The sequence below is a fragment of the Schistocerca cancellata genome, chromosome 3, assembly GCF_023864275.1.
Source record: "Schistocerca cancellata isolate TAMUIC-IGC-003103 chromosome 3, iqSchCanc2.1, whole genome shotgun sequence".
In the NCBI taxonomy this organism is placed as follows: Eukaryota; Metazoa; Arthropoda; class Insecta; order Orthoptera; family Acrididae; genus Schistocerca; species Schistocerca cancellata.
Genome location: NC_064628.1, coordinates 25944174 through 25959897, shown reverse-complemented (window position 1 = coordinate 25959897; position 15724 = coordinate 25944174). Strand labels below are relative to the sequence as shown.

Sequence of the window (15724 nt, the reverse complement as noted above, 5' to 3'; positions counted from 1 at the left end):
AAATGCTACATAGTTTGCTTCAATGTAAACTATTCCAGAATGTTTTCTCTTAGATGTTAGGCCATACATACCTACAACTGATTTTGGAATTTTTTCATTGTAGGGTGTGTTTAACCACAAGAAGATTGATCCTGAACTGAATTATCCACACCATGTATTTGAATTTCACACGAATTGTCTATGAAGAACATTAGATATGTATGTGTTACAGTAACTGCTGGAAGATGATGTACATCAGAACATTTATCCAGCATAATCAGAGGTAGTTTTGTTTTTGGCTGTTACTGCTACATATTGACATTTCATTTGTTGAAAGTTTATACCGTATTTGAAGCTTCCTGGCAGATTAAAACTGTGTGCCCGACCGAGACTCGAACTCGGGACCTTTGCCTTTCGCGGGCAAGCGCTCTACCAACTGAGCTACCGAAGCACGACTCACGCCCGGTCTCACAGCTTCACTTCTGCCAGTATCTCGTCTCCTACCTTCCAAACTTTACAGAAGCTCTCCTGCGAACCTTTGCAGAACTAGCACTCCTGAAAGAAAGGATATAGCGGAGACATGGCTTAGCCACAGCCTGGGGGATGTTTCCAGAATGAGAATTTTCACTCTGCAGCGGAGTGTGCGCTGATATGAAGCTTCCTGGCAGATTAAAACTGTGTGCCCGACCGAGACTCGAACTCGGGACCTTTGCCTTTCGCGGGCAAGCGCTCTACCAACTGAGCTACCGAAGCACGACTCACGCCCGGTCTCACAGCTTCACTTCTGCCAGTATCTTATACCGTATTTACTCGAATCTAAGCCGCACTTTTTTTCTGGTTTTTGTAATCCAAAAAACCGCCTGCGGCTTAGAATAGAGTGCAAAGCAAGCGAAAGTTCTGAAAAATGTTGGTAGGTGCCGCCACAATTACTTCCGCCGTCAAATATATATGTAGCGCTACACTGGCATCCTTTGTAGGCACAAAGATAAATACTGGCGCCAAAACCTCTGCGTCAGTAAATAAATTTAAAAAAAGGTGGAAGACGAGCTTTTATTTCTCCACCCCGAGTTTCGACCACTGCATTTTCATACATTGTCCAACAAAGTAAATACAAATTCCGTATTGTTCATCTTCGAATGTAGCAGAATTTCAATGTACTACGAAAGTCCGACTGGCGAGACTGGGATTTTTGTCAATATGGCCAACTCTACGTTCTGAATTTTTTCCTACCTGTGAGAAGAGATGGTTGCTAATAGGAACCTGATGAAATGTGAATCACGTGCAGTATTCTCTTCACCAAAAGAATAATACGAATATAAACATTTTGCCATGTATTCTTTCGTGTTTGTTTCTATCACATTTAAATCCTGTCTGCCTAACTACGAAACTAGAGTGAGACAACAGCAAACGCGGAAGAATATACGTAACGTGTTATGTTTATATTCGAATTACTCTTATGCCTAATAGTGACACAGTCAGAAATGAAGCATGGCAACTGACTATATTTTTAAATCGAAGATGACTAATTTCTGTGCAGAATTTGATGTACTAAAGAAGCGGCCGCAAAGACTTTCAAACGGAGAAAAATTTTCGTCAAACTCTCGTTCAGAACATGTTCTATCATACGCAGTCTATTATTTGGTTCTTGTTGATCATTATCAAAGAAAGCAGCAGTGTAAGTAACTACAAATAGCAGTCTCTTGCCATTGCTTCGCTAATGAGACGATTCCTCTCTTTTTTTAATTGTAGGCGGCGGTAGCGCACACAAAAGCAAGCCATGCCGCGAGCAGCGACAGGCCGTAAACACGCACTATCAGAATGCGACAAACAATGCATGACACAATATAGTAATGCATTTTCAGCTTAGAGTGACTGACGTAAACACCTATAACACAGAAAACGGCACTTATCAGACCAAAGCAAAATAAGCAATCGATTCAAACCAGACGAAGCACGTGAAAAAGGAAGAGTATCCGTGTAAATACGGACGGAGCGCCTGACGGATAGCAATGGCTACCTGGTAAAGCTTACGACTCGAACCAAACTACTGTAGCTGTATCGTCATTCATTCGACCTGAATTGTGTCTCATATTACAATGGACCAACTTTGTTTCGATTTGGAGGTGCGGCCTAAAACTTTTCTCCCCCCTTGAATATCGAGTCTCAAATTTCAGGTGCGGCTTAGATTTGGGAATTTTTTTTCCCTTTATTTTGAATCTCATTTTTCAGGTGCGGCTTAGATTTGAGTAAATACAGTACTCCTCTATATCGCATCCTTTTCTATTGCCATCTAACATGGTGCAAGGTTATTCAGTTTGCTTCATTCTCTAGGTGACAAATTATTCAGAACTGTCTACCTTCACCACTACTGTGGAATGCTACTCATGTGCAACACTGCTCCACATTATCTTCATTATTACCAATTGCAAACATCCATCTCCAATCATAAATTTGCCATTTACTGTAAGTGGGATATAACTGCCCGTAATGTTGACAAACTAAAGCAGCAACCCATTTTGGTACAGAGATATAAAAGAACAGGTACAAAGAATTGAAGGAATTGTGGGCATGTTGGACAGGAATGCTCATCCATATAAAACAGTACTTTGCATTTATAAAATATTACTGATCTACATGCAAATTGTTTACAACTTCCACAAACAGGAAAAATCCAATGGAATTTAATACACCGTTCCCTTCCTGAAACTATGCCATCTAACAAAATTTAAGACAGTTATGAAGTAAATGAGTTACTGGAACAAATGGCAACTACTTCCAAATTTTTACATGTATTTCTAAAGACATGCAGGATCAAATTTTTCATAGATCAAAGATTTTACAGTCCAACACTGTTTTGCTATATCTTTTCTTATATTTCAGTTATCTACAAAAACTATTATTTCAGCTTCCCTGAGTGCCACTCAAATTCTGGTGTGAATTCTGTCTTGTGTTACAGGGTTGTTACCAAGCATGTTTCCTATATATGATATTTTTACTTAAAAGGAGTCCTATATTTTAAAAAATATATACAAAATTGTGTATTTACACATTCCATATTTGTCTTCCTGTCTCAGATCACACAACTACCCAACCACTAAAAATTTTAGGCATGAGCTAAGGTACTCAATGCAAGTTGAACACAAATTGCTACTGGCAGCTGTTAAATGCAGGAAATTTTCTAATTTGATAATGAACTTCCACATGTCAACACAGCTCATCATATTTCTACACTTTTGTCCAAATAAAGTTAAGCAAGGTTTCAATATATCTCATCCTCTGAGGTTCTTAAAAACCATTATTACTCTGTTCCAGTGCATCAATATCCGAAGAGCTTATTTAGTTTTCTAAAAAATGTACACATCATGAATAAAGAAGAAGTGATCTCAATGGAAGGTTGGTTTGAACACCTCAGTGCTTTAGAATGAAGGTACTTGGTATACCCTTTCATTTCACCTCCCTTTGAATCAACTTCCCCAGCTACTTAGTACCTCCCACATTCAGACACCAAACCAGATCTGAAAAAACTGCCAAAATATTGTTCCCAGACACTGAATCCAATCCAGAGAATAACTTTCCATTCCATAGAAATTTGAATGCATATGGGAACAATTTTAGAAATTCAAAACTTGCTTTTAACTTTCAGCATGACAAACTGCAGTTTTAGCAACCATCCATTTGATGCCTTTACATACAAAACCATTTGAGGAATAATTTGATCACCAAGACAAGCAATCACAGCTCTTACAAGAAATTTCAACTGAAATCTTTATTGACCAATACTTTACAAGTGGAACACACTAGTGTCACAAACAAAAATCATTACTCTGTTGACAATTACATTCTTGTTGATTTTCAATAACAATGAACATGTATACCTGAAACAAGAATCATGAAATAAGCACAATTCCTCTAGCATCATCAAATGAAAAGAAAATTTAATGATATCAGAATCTTTCAACATCATTTCTTCAGATTGACTAGGGCAGTGTTTGTTGTTCATCATTAACAGTAAACAACATCTGGAAGCACAACTGGGAGTATTAATTACATACCTAAAAAAAAGAAAGACCAAATTAAGTACCCAGATAAAAACAATAAACTTATGGTACAGCTTAAAGTTAATTCAGACATCATCTACCAACATTCGGATAATCCTTCTGGTGGAAACCGCGAATGAAAACTTCTATTATCATCACAATACTGGACTTATACATAAGTGTACCCCTTGGGTTTACACAATAGGTGATATTGAACATTATTATTTAGACAAACTTAAGATATACAAACCTGAAAGGACAGACACCTGAGAGACAGCACAAACTGCAACAATGGAAACTTGTATTAACCAAATTATGCAAGCCAGCAAGATAATCATCATTACAGATAAAAAATGATCAGCAAGTAATTCTCACTCACAGTAAATATGACAGGGATAACTAAACATCACTTCTATATACACACATGCAACCAGTAAATGCCAAGCATACTCACTTCAATATGTGCCAAGCGTTCTCCAACACACCTCCAAATCCTGAAAAATAAAAACTTATATTAATAACACAATCAATACATTTACAACTAAAATTAATATGTCAGGCGTGATCAGACACATTCAACCATCATTAGGCAGTAACCCTCTGGTGGAAACCGCGAATGAAATATGGAAATTTTCATCACAGAATTCATAACTGAATTACATATATGTTATCCACTTACCATTTCAGAATTTAGTTTCACTGGATGTAAGCAATGGTAAACTTCACAGTTCATGCCAATTTATCAAAACATCATTCCAGCCTGCTACACTCAATACCCTGCTCACCTGATTTGTATATTCAAAGCAACCTAGACTGCAAAACGTTCAAATCTGTTGTCCAACTCTTAATACTCTTTCAGCAGTTGCAAACCACTAGCACATTTGACATTACACAGGGTATCACAAAAACTGACAATACTTAATGTTTTGTGTGGTACACTGAGCAGTTCTAGAGTCGGAACCATATACCGATACACAGTATGGGCACTGGAGAGCACTGACTTCATACTTCAGCAGTGCTGAACCTTACATACGTGAGCCAGTATGTGCAGCTAGTACTTCTATTTCTGAGGACTACAACAACATCCAATTATGTTACAGGTGTGCCATACACTTCATGTTACCCAACAGAAAATGGAGGCATCAAGTACGGTAACTGAACTGGTCCACCTCTAACAACCCACTGACTGGATTGGGATACATGACACTGATGTCATTCTGCACATCGACTGAACTGTGCTTTAGTTCAGTCATATTGCAGCAACGTTTACTGGTGCTACATCCTACAGGATAAACAAAATACCTTTAATAAATATGAAATAGATAAGTCCCATTAGTCTGGTGGAAGAAATGGTCCAATGTGATAAGACATCTCAGGCCAGCTGTGAATACCAACCTTGCACAAAGATTATGATCTTCCAAAAGTTGACAATGTGTCTAGTAAATGTGCATTCATCCACAAATCAAACCACTGTAACTTGCTGCTAGTCAAGTATGAATGACCCTCTCATGTTTTGGCAGCTACCACAAGAAATGGTAGCCAGAGGATAGCATTTGTAAGTACCAGGTACTGTACATTGTATCCCCCTATGGCAGAAAATACCTGTGTGCAACTCAGATGTGTGTATAGCTTCAAACATGCAGTGATGTGGGGACCATTATTTGGAAAATATTCCACATATAAACTTGCATTAGCTCTCCCACTGGAATCCATTTTGCTTGAGGAAAGCACTGTGTACCATTTCCACAGCTGTGTACTGATAGCTGTCACACTGCTGTCAACACAACTGCACTGGCAGACCACGTAATGTCCACAATAGGATGCACACGAAGACTGTAAGAAGGAATTTAGTTCATGCACAGGAATGTTATTAGGCTCAGGCCACAGTACACAGGTGGCTGAAAGGGTTGCATACCTCCCACATTCAGACACCAGAACAGATCTGTACAAACTGCCAAAAAAAATTGTTCCCAGACACTTACTGACCAGCACCAAGGCCATGTGTTTCAGGATATGGGTTTCTTCTTAAAGTGTATTAGTTTGCCTTTCCACACAGCATATTACACATCTTGCCTGTGACACTGTCTTAAACAGCACTGGAACAGCACTCACCACACCACACTGTAGTTTTGACTGCCAGTGTAATTCAACGAAACTTTCTTACTACACATCCTCAGACTGACAATTAGGCAAACCATCAAATGAGTGAAAAGTCTTCTGTTTAGATGCCAATAACTGACATGAACTGCAAAGTTTCCTGAACTCCAAATTTGACCCAAGCCTGCAAAAAGAAAAACAAGCCTCAGAAACCAGAATTAAGACATTCAACACTAATTTATTAAGCAACATCTTATTCAGGGAAGTGAATGCATCAAAAATTCAGACATATGCTTGTCATATTCATCATTAAGTAATTGTACAAAAAAATCTAAATTCAAATGGCAAATGGACAACTGATGTTTTAGTGCACCTAATGTAAAAACTACAATCTGCTGATTCAGCCAGTGACATCATACTCCAGTAAATAGCTATGTCATGCTATCATAGGCATGTCAACTTCTGAATTATCAGAAATGCACATAGGATAGGCCTATATGGGTTTTGGAAATAAATGCTCTCTTTAGAACAGTTTCGAACAGGTTAACTCAAAAAATTGAAAAACCAGGGTTTTAATAAGGTCTAAGGTTAGGTGAAATTTTGTTGCAGTTTGGCAATGAATGTGAATGCAAAACAAAGGTAACACTTCCTGCTGTAGATCCAGAGAATATTAGAGAAAGTCAAAAAATTAATGTCAGAAAGTAAACAAATTGGCACTTGCTGAAACTTCGTCAAACATGGAGAATACATCCGCCACAAATTGTGCCCAAATTTCATCTCAAGTGCATGGACCTATAACACCACTTACATCAATACAACTAAGGAACCCACATTAAAACAGATTTTCAGTGAATTTAGATCAGCGGATTGCAAAGGTGGTGTGTAAAGCAATGGCCATTGGCACAAAATTTCAGCAGTGCCAAGAGAAAATAACTTCAAGACACCTGGTTTCATAAAGGAGTAGCTCCATTATGTGGAATGATTAAGTTAACAAAACTGACAGTTATTACTGAAGTTGAATACAACAGAGGGTGCAACAGTCAGACAAAAAATTAACTGATGGAAATACAACAAACACTTTATTAGCTGAAAATCTCATACAAATTAACAGTACGAGTCCAAAGTCAATCATGGGTGCATCGGTTTATGAAACACACTGATGAAATATTAATGAAAATTAAATCACTGAGCAATTACATGTCAAGTGGTTCTTTTAAGTACCAGGTTACATATTAAGAGCAAATCCTCATCTCTAGAAAAAGTTATTTTTCCAGTTCCAAAAGTAACAAGGTTACCATATTTACTCGAATCTAAGCCGCACTTTTTTCCAGTTTTTGTAACCCAAAAAACCGCCTGTGGCTTACAATCGAGTGCAAAGCAAGCGGAAGTTCTGAAAAATGTTAGTAGGTGCCGCCACAATTAACTGCTGCCATCGCATATATATGTAGCGCTGCACTGGCATCCTTTGTAGGCACAAAGATAAATACTGGCGCCAAAACCTCTGCGCCAGTAAATAAAATTTAAAAAATGGAAGACGAGCTTTTTTTCTCCGCCCGAGTTTCGACCACTGCATTTTCATACATTATCCAACAAAGTAAATACAAATTCCGTATTGCTTATCTTCGAATGTAGCAGAATTTCGATGTACTATGAAAGTCCGACTGGCAAGACTGGGACTTTTGTCAATATGGCCAATCTACATTCAGAATTTTTTCCTACCTGTGAGAAGAGATGGTTGCTAATAGGAACCTTATGAAATGTGAATCACATGCAGTATTCTCTTCACCAAAAGAATAATACGAATATAAACATTTCGCCATGTATTCTTTCGTGTTTGTTTCTATCTCATTTAAATCCTGTCTGCCTATAAACTACGAAACTAGAGTGAGACAACAGCAAAAGCAGAAGAATATACGTATCGTATCGTGTCATGTTTATATTCGTATTACTCTTATGCCTAATAGTGATACAGTCAGAAATGAAGCACAGCAACTGACTAGATTTTTAAATTGAAGATGACTAATTTCTGTGCAGAATTTGAAGCACTAAAGAAGCGGCCGCAAAGACTTTCAAACGGAGAAAAATTTTCGACCAACTCTCGTTCAGAACATGTTCTATCATACGCAGTCTATTATTTGGTTCTTGTTGATCATTATCAAAGAAAGCAGCAGTGTAAGTAACTACAAATAGCAGTCTCTTGCCATTGCTTCGCTAATGAGACGATTCCTCTCTTTTTTAATTGTAGGCGGCGGTAGCGCACACAAATGCAAGCCATGCCGCAAGCAGCGACAGGCCGTAAACACGCATTATCATAATGCGACAAACAATGCATGGCACAGTATAGTAATGCATTTTCAGCTTAGAGTGACTGACGTAAACACCTATAACACAGAAAACGGCACTTATCAGATCAAAGCAAAATAAGCAATCAATTCAAACCAGACGAATCACATGAAAAAGGAAGAGTATCCGTGTAAATACGGACGGAGCACCTGACGCATAGCAATGGCTACCTGGTAAAGCTTAACTGCTAAGCTTACGACTCGAACCAAACTACTGTAGCTGTATCGTCATTCATTCGACCTAAATTGTGTCTCATATTACAATGGACCAACTTTGTTTCGATTTGAAGGTGCGGCCTAAAACTTTTCTCTCCCCTTGAATATCGAGTCTCAAATTTCAGGTGCGGCTTAGATTTGGGAATTTTTTTCCCCTTTATTTCGAATCATTTTTCAGGTGCGGCTTAGATCCGAGTAAATACGGTAAATTACTAAGGTGGTGGTTCTGATGACAAAGCTGTTCTACAGTCAAGCTCCTTCTAAAAAATTCTATTGAAATTACACGACTGTCTTAAGATTCGTAACCACTTCACTTCATATCACCGAGAAAAAACTTCACAAATTCTAAATCTACACGCAACACAATTCTTGACCTGCTTTTCAAAATCAACGTAATTTAGCTGCAGGTATTTTCCTAGACCTCAAAAGCCTTCAATGGCCAACCATAAAATTCTGCTAAAAAACTAGAAACAGGTTTACCACACAGCTGGTTGCAATAATACCTGAACAACCACAGGCAGAAGGTATCACTTCAGTGCAAATTCAACATGATGAATAAAAAAGAAATACATTTTTCTTACCAACAAATACAATGTACTTAAGAAAATCCGAAGACTGCTGCTATTCTCGTTTTGTGTACAACTGTTTAATATATGAAACCAAAAATTAATCACCTTTGTTAATGACACTGGAGCCAGTGCAGCTTGCAGTCAACAGCAAAAAGTTCTACAAGAAGGCTTTCAGAGGCATACACCCAAAAGTAATTGTAAATGCTGAAAATGCTGTGAGACAACTTTCATTACCCAGCCAAATGTATATTCAGGAGAGGTTAACAATGATAAAATCTGTCTATGGGTTCAGAAAAAGTTAAAATCAAATTCACAATTTTTCTAAGAAACTAATCCATCCGTGTGAAACAGCATTGACGATACATTATGCAGTGCCACTCACTGTGAAAGGAGTAATTTTTTGAAGACATGTTGGCAAAAATGTTTCTAGAATGCAAAAAGAGCTTTGTTCTCCATGTTCCTTCCTCTTAACTACTGTGCTCACCCTAGACTACCCCCTTGAAAACAGGCAGATTGCTACAGAACAAAACTGTACCCTTTTCCCAGGGATATTCAAATATACACTTAACAGTCTAGAACAGGTCTATCAGGAAGCATAATTAACATTATACTACACAATAAGGTACGAGAAGAAATATTACATGTCCCAATATTTAAAAAGGCATTCACTGGAAGAAATTCAGAAAACCTAAATAAGATTATGGATGTCTCTGAAGTGTTATACTACTTTCACTTATTTCCATTCTACAGAAAACAGAATGGCAATCCCCTGACTTACCAAACCTAGTGCCATCACTGGGAAATTAAAACAGCATCTCTTATCACCCAAGTATCCAACTACTAACATCCTCTGAAAAATTACAGAAGTATTACACAAGTGAACTTACCAGTTTCTCATAGTAGTATTTCACAGTCCAGCCAAAACCAGTTTCTCAAAGTAGTATTTCACAGTCCAGCCAAAAATGTCCTGGAAAGGAAAGAAATGTGTTAAATTCTACATGATCACACCAATTACAATACATTTAGGAAAGTAAATATACAACAAAATACAACTAGACACTATCCTGCCTCCAGTAACAATGCCATCACAACTAAAGCTTTGTTGCTGTGATCTTGTTTGAAGACATGTTAGCCTAATCGGTACAAGTATAGGTTCATTTGAGCAGCTTCCAGCAGGCTCATGCACATGGCTGAACTCACATGAGCAGTGCCTTCTCCCTCTTCCAGCTACATGAAGAATTGCTGCTTACCATATGAGCAGTAGCAGCAAGTAGCCAGATGCTACACAGAAAAATTTTTCTAGCATACCCAAGCTGCCAGATTCTCACACACGCAGAGCAAGCTGAGCTATAGTGTGTGTGTGTGTGGGGGGGGGGGTGTTCATACTCCCCGTGATCCCGTGTGCGTGTATCACGATAATGATTGATCATCTACAGCTCCCACATTATGGGCAATTCAACTATTAATGAAGTTATTTCTCTCAGCTTTGTAGAGAAATTTGTTTTGTTAATTTTTTCCACAGAGGTAGTCAGTTTACTTGAAACAAAGCACCATTCCACACTATTTGCAACTTTCAAGTTCAGTCAATTTGAAAGGCATATCTTCATTTTTGACACAAATGACATAACATAATAAAGGACCTAACAAAGATACGAAATTCCAACCGTTTTGAGTAGTCTCCGATGTCCTGTTTCTTTTAAGACAAGTTCTCTTAATGCTATATTCATATGAACATACATAAATATTAACATGGAGCTGACTAAACAGGTAAATTTGGTCTGTAGTTTTAAATATTTTGTTTCAAATATATGGAGAGCTGTAGGAGAATTTTACAAATCTGCCTTCCATGAAACAATGTTTTTCGATCACACTTTTTTATAATCTGTTCATCATAAGAATAAACCAGATGTAAACAAATACAGTAACTTGTCAGAAGCCGTAGCACATGTACTCCGGTGGTGTTACGCTCTTGGAAGTAGGTCCTACTAATATGTTAGTTATCTTACAACTAAGTTATGTTAAATGAAATTTTCGGAAATTCAAATACATCAACTGCCATCAATGTTTTACTTTACGTAGTTTTTATTTCAAATAATTGTGTAGCCTGTGCACTGGAAGAATTCTTGCCAATACCCCAGCCAACACCCATTTTGAGCAAAATATGCTGCAACTGCAAATGTTTACTGCCTGAACAAAGACAATATGAAACATGTACAAAAATAATCTTTGAAAATGCTGTTCAATCTGTCACACCTAGTGTTCTCTCAATACTGTAGTTCTATTATACTATCACACAAGATGGGTCAACATCACTGACACTTCAAACTAGGAGTAGCTTTCGAACACTAACCAAACTCCCAATTAAATAACCAGTTACAATTTACAAAAGCCACAATCCTGATCAAAAGCATAAGGACACTGTTGCTGAACTACGTATTACCCAGCTATTGAAGCAGGATAATATAGCTGAACAGCTTTTCATCTCCACAGCATAAAACGCCATACCTGAAATTAATATCCAGTATGGAGCTGGGGCTGTGGTACAACGAACAAGGTTTGGAATTTTATACTACAGCTTCTTACCTGTAACTGATTTCCAACAACTTCACAGGCTCACCAGCACTGCTCTACCCAGTATCAAGAGCTGCAACAAACAAGAATAGTATGAAACATGTTGGGAACACAAAAACTTAACAACAAATATATTTAAAATTGTGTTGTCTGTGACAGGATACACAAACCAGCAAATCATCCTGGGATGTGAGTTTTTAACAGACTTTAATTTACCCCAGTTCGGGGCCAGGAAAAGCACAGAGCAAATCCTGGTTGTGAGCTTGGGGTCTCCCTCTTTAGGTCAAGACTTGAGAATGTCACAATACCTCAATTTCTTTCTATCTATCCACACACACCATGTAGTAGTTCAAGTTCCTTTAAATTTCTAATAAGGTAGCCAAATGCATTGTCACTTTGACCACACAACAGAATCACATGAACACAGCAGCCCCATCATTTCTCATGTACGAGGGTAATCCCAAATGTAAGATCTCTTATTTTATTGAAGCACACAGACCTGTATTTCAACAATGGTTCACATCAGTTCACAGCTTAAACATTTAGCTATTTTTCGACAGTCACTATTTCTGTCAATACATTTTTGTAGACGCTGTGGCAGTTTTAGTATGTCCATGTCATACCAGCTGACCATGTTGTTCAGAAAGTCATGAACCTCTTCTTTCACCTTGTCGTCAAAGCTGAATCGCTGGGACCACAATTAATGCCGAGACTCTGAAAAAGCTCAATGGGCAATTCAGACCTGGACAACAAGAATGCTGAGCAAGGGTGCACACATTCTCCATGACAAAACACACCCACACATCACTCCCAAACCATTGCTCTCCTGCAACAGTTTCAGCATAACACAATCACCCCACCCACCCTATAGTCCTGACTTAGCACTCAAGGACTATCACCCGTTCCTTAAGGTAAAAGAATGTTTGGTCAGGAAGCGATTCAGCTCCGACGACAAGGTGAAAGAAGGTTTATAACTTTCTAAACAGCATGGCAGCAAGCTGGTATGACATAGGCATACAAAAACTCCCAGTGACTACAAAAATGCATTGATAGAAATGGTGAAAATAGCTAAATGGTCAAGCTGTAAAGTAATCTAAACCACTGTAGAAATAAAGAGGTCTACATACTTATATACAAATAGGCGACCTTACTTTTGGGATCACCCTCACATATACACAAGAGACTCCATTATACCAACTAAACACTAGTGCTAAAAAAACAAAAAACAGGTGATTAACTCCAGCTCATCTGCACCCTATCTGGCATGAAAGCAGCAACATGTGACTCTCGTCAACCTATCGAATACATAAATTATTAGACCTCTAACCACAGCAGCAATATAGACCTCAATAAGGTTAAAGTTGTGGGGCCTACCACCAACAAATGCATGCTGAACAAATACAATATCAACTTTTAAAAACACAATACGTAATGTTAGGCATTCCGCATGCCATACAGCAATGAGAGGAATTTACTAAGCAGCTGGCTGTAATACAACAATAAAGCAAGATAGTGCCATGAACATCTATATGCATATTGCCTTGGAAGACATTGTTATTTCTTGCAAACATATCTAATTATCAACAAATGCATGAAGACCACTGTCCCACCCTGCACTTTCACTCTTATTACACTGTCAAAGATTGTTAACAAATCTCATATACATGATAGATGTCTACCAACACTAGATTTTGTACAGACCAAGATATTTACATGTTACAGTTAACTGGTTACAACATGTGCACATAAACAGTAGTAGTAGTAGTGACTGCAGAGTTATAAACTGTGAGCGAGACTCAATTGAAAGAAAACTGAGCAAAACATGGTATAACAGACAACTCACTGCAGACCTAACTCTTCACTACACATTTACATTTATTTCCATCACCCACTACAATGCACGAAACAAGTGCTAGGTTACTCACCAAAGAAATCTCTCGTTCTCATCACTTGGGTACACCTGTGAAAAAAAAGTTCATCAGAAACCAATACTTGACAGAACAGAGTGAACAACAGAGTGGTAACATCAGTGAGGGCAAGTAAGATCAATCACAAAATCATATGAAAATAATTATATCATCATTTCAGCTAACAATATAAAGATTTATTGTAGAATCTTACCTTTTCATAAGCCTTATGGCACCCACAGTACCACCAATGGTGGCAAATCCACATTGAGACAAGCACAACCTGGAGAACAGTACATCAATTAAAACATTGCAAAACTATTCTGAACATCAAAAGTGTCACACATTTTGTCAGACAAATGCCTCAATATCCACATATAGTTTCAGGACTCTTACACATCATTCAAAATACTTTTATAAAGACGTATATAAAAATTTAATAGTACAACTAAACCCTCACAACCTAATTTACACTAAAAACTGTCCACAGCATTTCGCCCCTTCACCTTATCACAACAGATATTATTTAAGCAAGAATCTCTTCACATACACACCATATCATTCCGTGCCAGTAGTGCAGCTGCCAGGAGCTGTTCACGATCGCCAATGCCCATCGTTCTGGAAGCACCAAAACTCAAATGTCGGAAAGCGGATGCACATGTTTCGAGTTGGTCCTGCGAATCCGGGCGGCAGCGAGACATGCCCCAACTGAGTATTTGAACAAAAAAGCATATAATTAGCGTATTTATCGTAAGAGTTAAGTAGTATCTGCAAAACAAATCTATTATAACATCACTTTTAGAACTCTTAAAGTAATCCTCAGAAAATCCACTCAGTCACCGAATTCAGACTGGGGCGGTTGTTGTTCATCATTGAAAAATATCTCAAATAATTCTATTAAGTAACTATATCTGTAAAACTCACACGATACGCATGCATTTGCTACAACAGATAGTATTTCGACGCCTTCGCTTTGTTACATGTGCTGGCATTTTTGCTCCAGACGGACCATTTCTTGCATTATGCCGCACGACTGCCAACTAAAACAACGTTAGAGAATTAGCTACATTAGGAATAAACTTCATACTCGCTAAGCTATTCAACAAATCAGCAACTAATTTTATTCACAACGTTTCATACGAACGAGACAACAGTATCATCATAAGCATACCACGAATTACAACCATTTCATCTCCTATCCCTAACTCCTGCATGTTTATATTATTTTTGCCTACAATTAAGTCTTTTCAGACAACCATCGCCACATATCAAGTAAGCCTTACATAAATTGAACCAACGATTCGTTATTTAACAATTTCCTTCCCGACTCAAATTGTTTGTAACCGCCATTCCCTAAAATGAAATTAAACCACGTGGCTACCATATATAAAAAACAAATACGTCTCCAATAAAACGACAAATCTTTACACAGAAGCTACTAAAACAAACGCAACGAGAAAATAGATACGCTCAGTCACCAACTTTTTCCAATTAAAAGCGACGACAAGAAGATGACTACAACCTAATTCCACAATACACGTACCTTATCCCACCATGCGAACCCCAGTCAAAATGGAAGCACAGCGCCCTCAGCAGCCGATTTTATAAGAAACCAAAGACGTTCCTCATAGTACTTCCACTTCACTACACTACAGAGTAACCTTAAAGCAACGATCTGTCTGCGCAAATATCTGCGCACATCACATCTGCGCACACAGATCGTTGCGTGTGGACAGAAGATTTGCACCAACATGAGGTGTGTGCAAACCTGAAAGTTGGAGTTGGAGGTTTGAGCGAAACCTCTCAAACCTGTGGGTTCAAACCACATCTGCTCATACGAACCTTAAAGGTTCGTATGAGCAGTTGCCAGCGGGCTCGTGCGCATGCGTAGAGCTGAATTCGCGTATGAGCAGTGCCTTCCTCCCGCTTCTGGCTACTTGAAACGGGGCTGTTGGTGTATGAGCAGTAGCAACAAGTAGCCAGATGCTACCCGGAAAAATTTTTCT

The 15724-nt window shown here is 38.2% G+C and overlaps 2 long non-coding RNA genes and 3 other non-coding genes across 6 annotated transcripts; all 5 read right to left on the bottom strand.

Moving 5' to 3' along the window:
* Positions 1–356: 356 nt before the first annotated feature.
* Positions 357–431, bottom strand: Trnas-cga (transfer RNA serine (anticodon CGA)). Its single transcript has one exon. It is a non-coding gene; the product is annotated as a tRNA-Ser (tRNA).
* Positions 432–658: 227 nt separating this feature from the next.
* Positions 659–733, bottom strand: Trnas-cga (transfer RNA serine (anticodon CGA)). Its single transcript has one exon. It is a non-coding gene; the product is annotated as a tRNA-Ser (tRNA).
* A 2987-nt stretch (positions 734–3720) lies between these two features.
* On the bottom strand, positions 3721–5011 carry LOC126176827 (uncharacterized). Of its 2 annotated transcripts, none has more exons than XR_007535671.1 (4): positions 4696–5011; positions 4471–4510; positions 4267–4299; positions 3721–4031 (listed from the first exon to the last, which is right to left on the bottom strand). It is a non-coding gene; the product is annotated as an uncharacterized LOC126176827 (long non-coding RNA). The 2 variants fall into 2 exon arrangements; XR_007535670.1 differs by having other exon boundaries at positions 3721–3854.
* A 10-nt stretch (positions 5012–5021) lies between these two features.
* On the bottom strand, positions 5022–14790 carry LOC126176826 (uncharacterized). Its single transcript, XR_007535669.1, has 7 exons — positions 14643–14790; positions 14273–14426; positions 13933–14001; positions 13737–13771; positions 11824–11884; positions 10166–10207; positions 5022–6297 (listed from the first exon to the last, which is right to left on the bottom strand). It is a non-coding gene; the product is annotated as an uncharacterized LOC126176826 (long non-coding RNA).
* On the bottom strand, positions 14532–14598 carry LOC126178698 (small nucleolar RNA SNORD31). The gene has a single exon (XR_007536572.1). It is a non-coding gene; the product is annotated as a small nucleolar RNA SNORD31 (small nucleolar RNA).
* Positions 14791–15724: the final 934 nt, after the last annotated feature.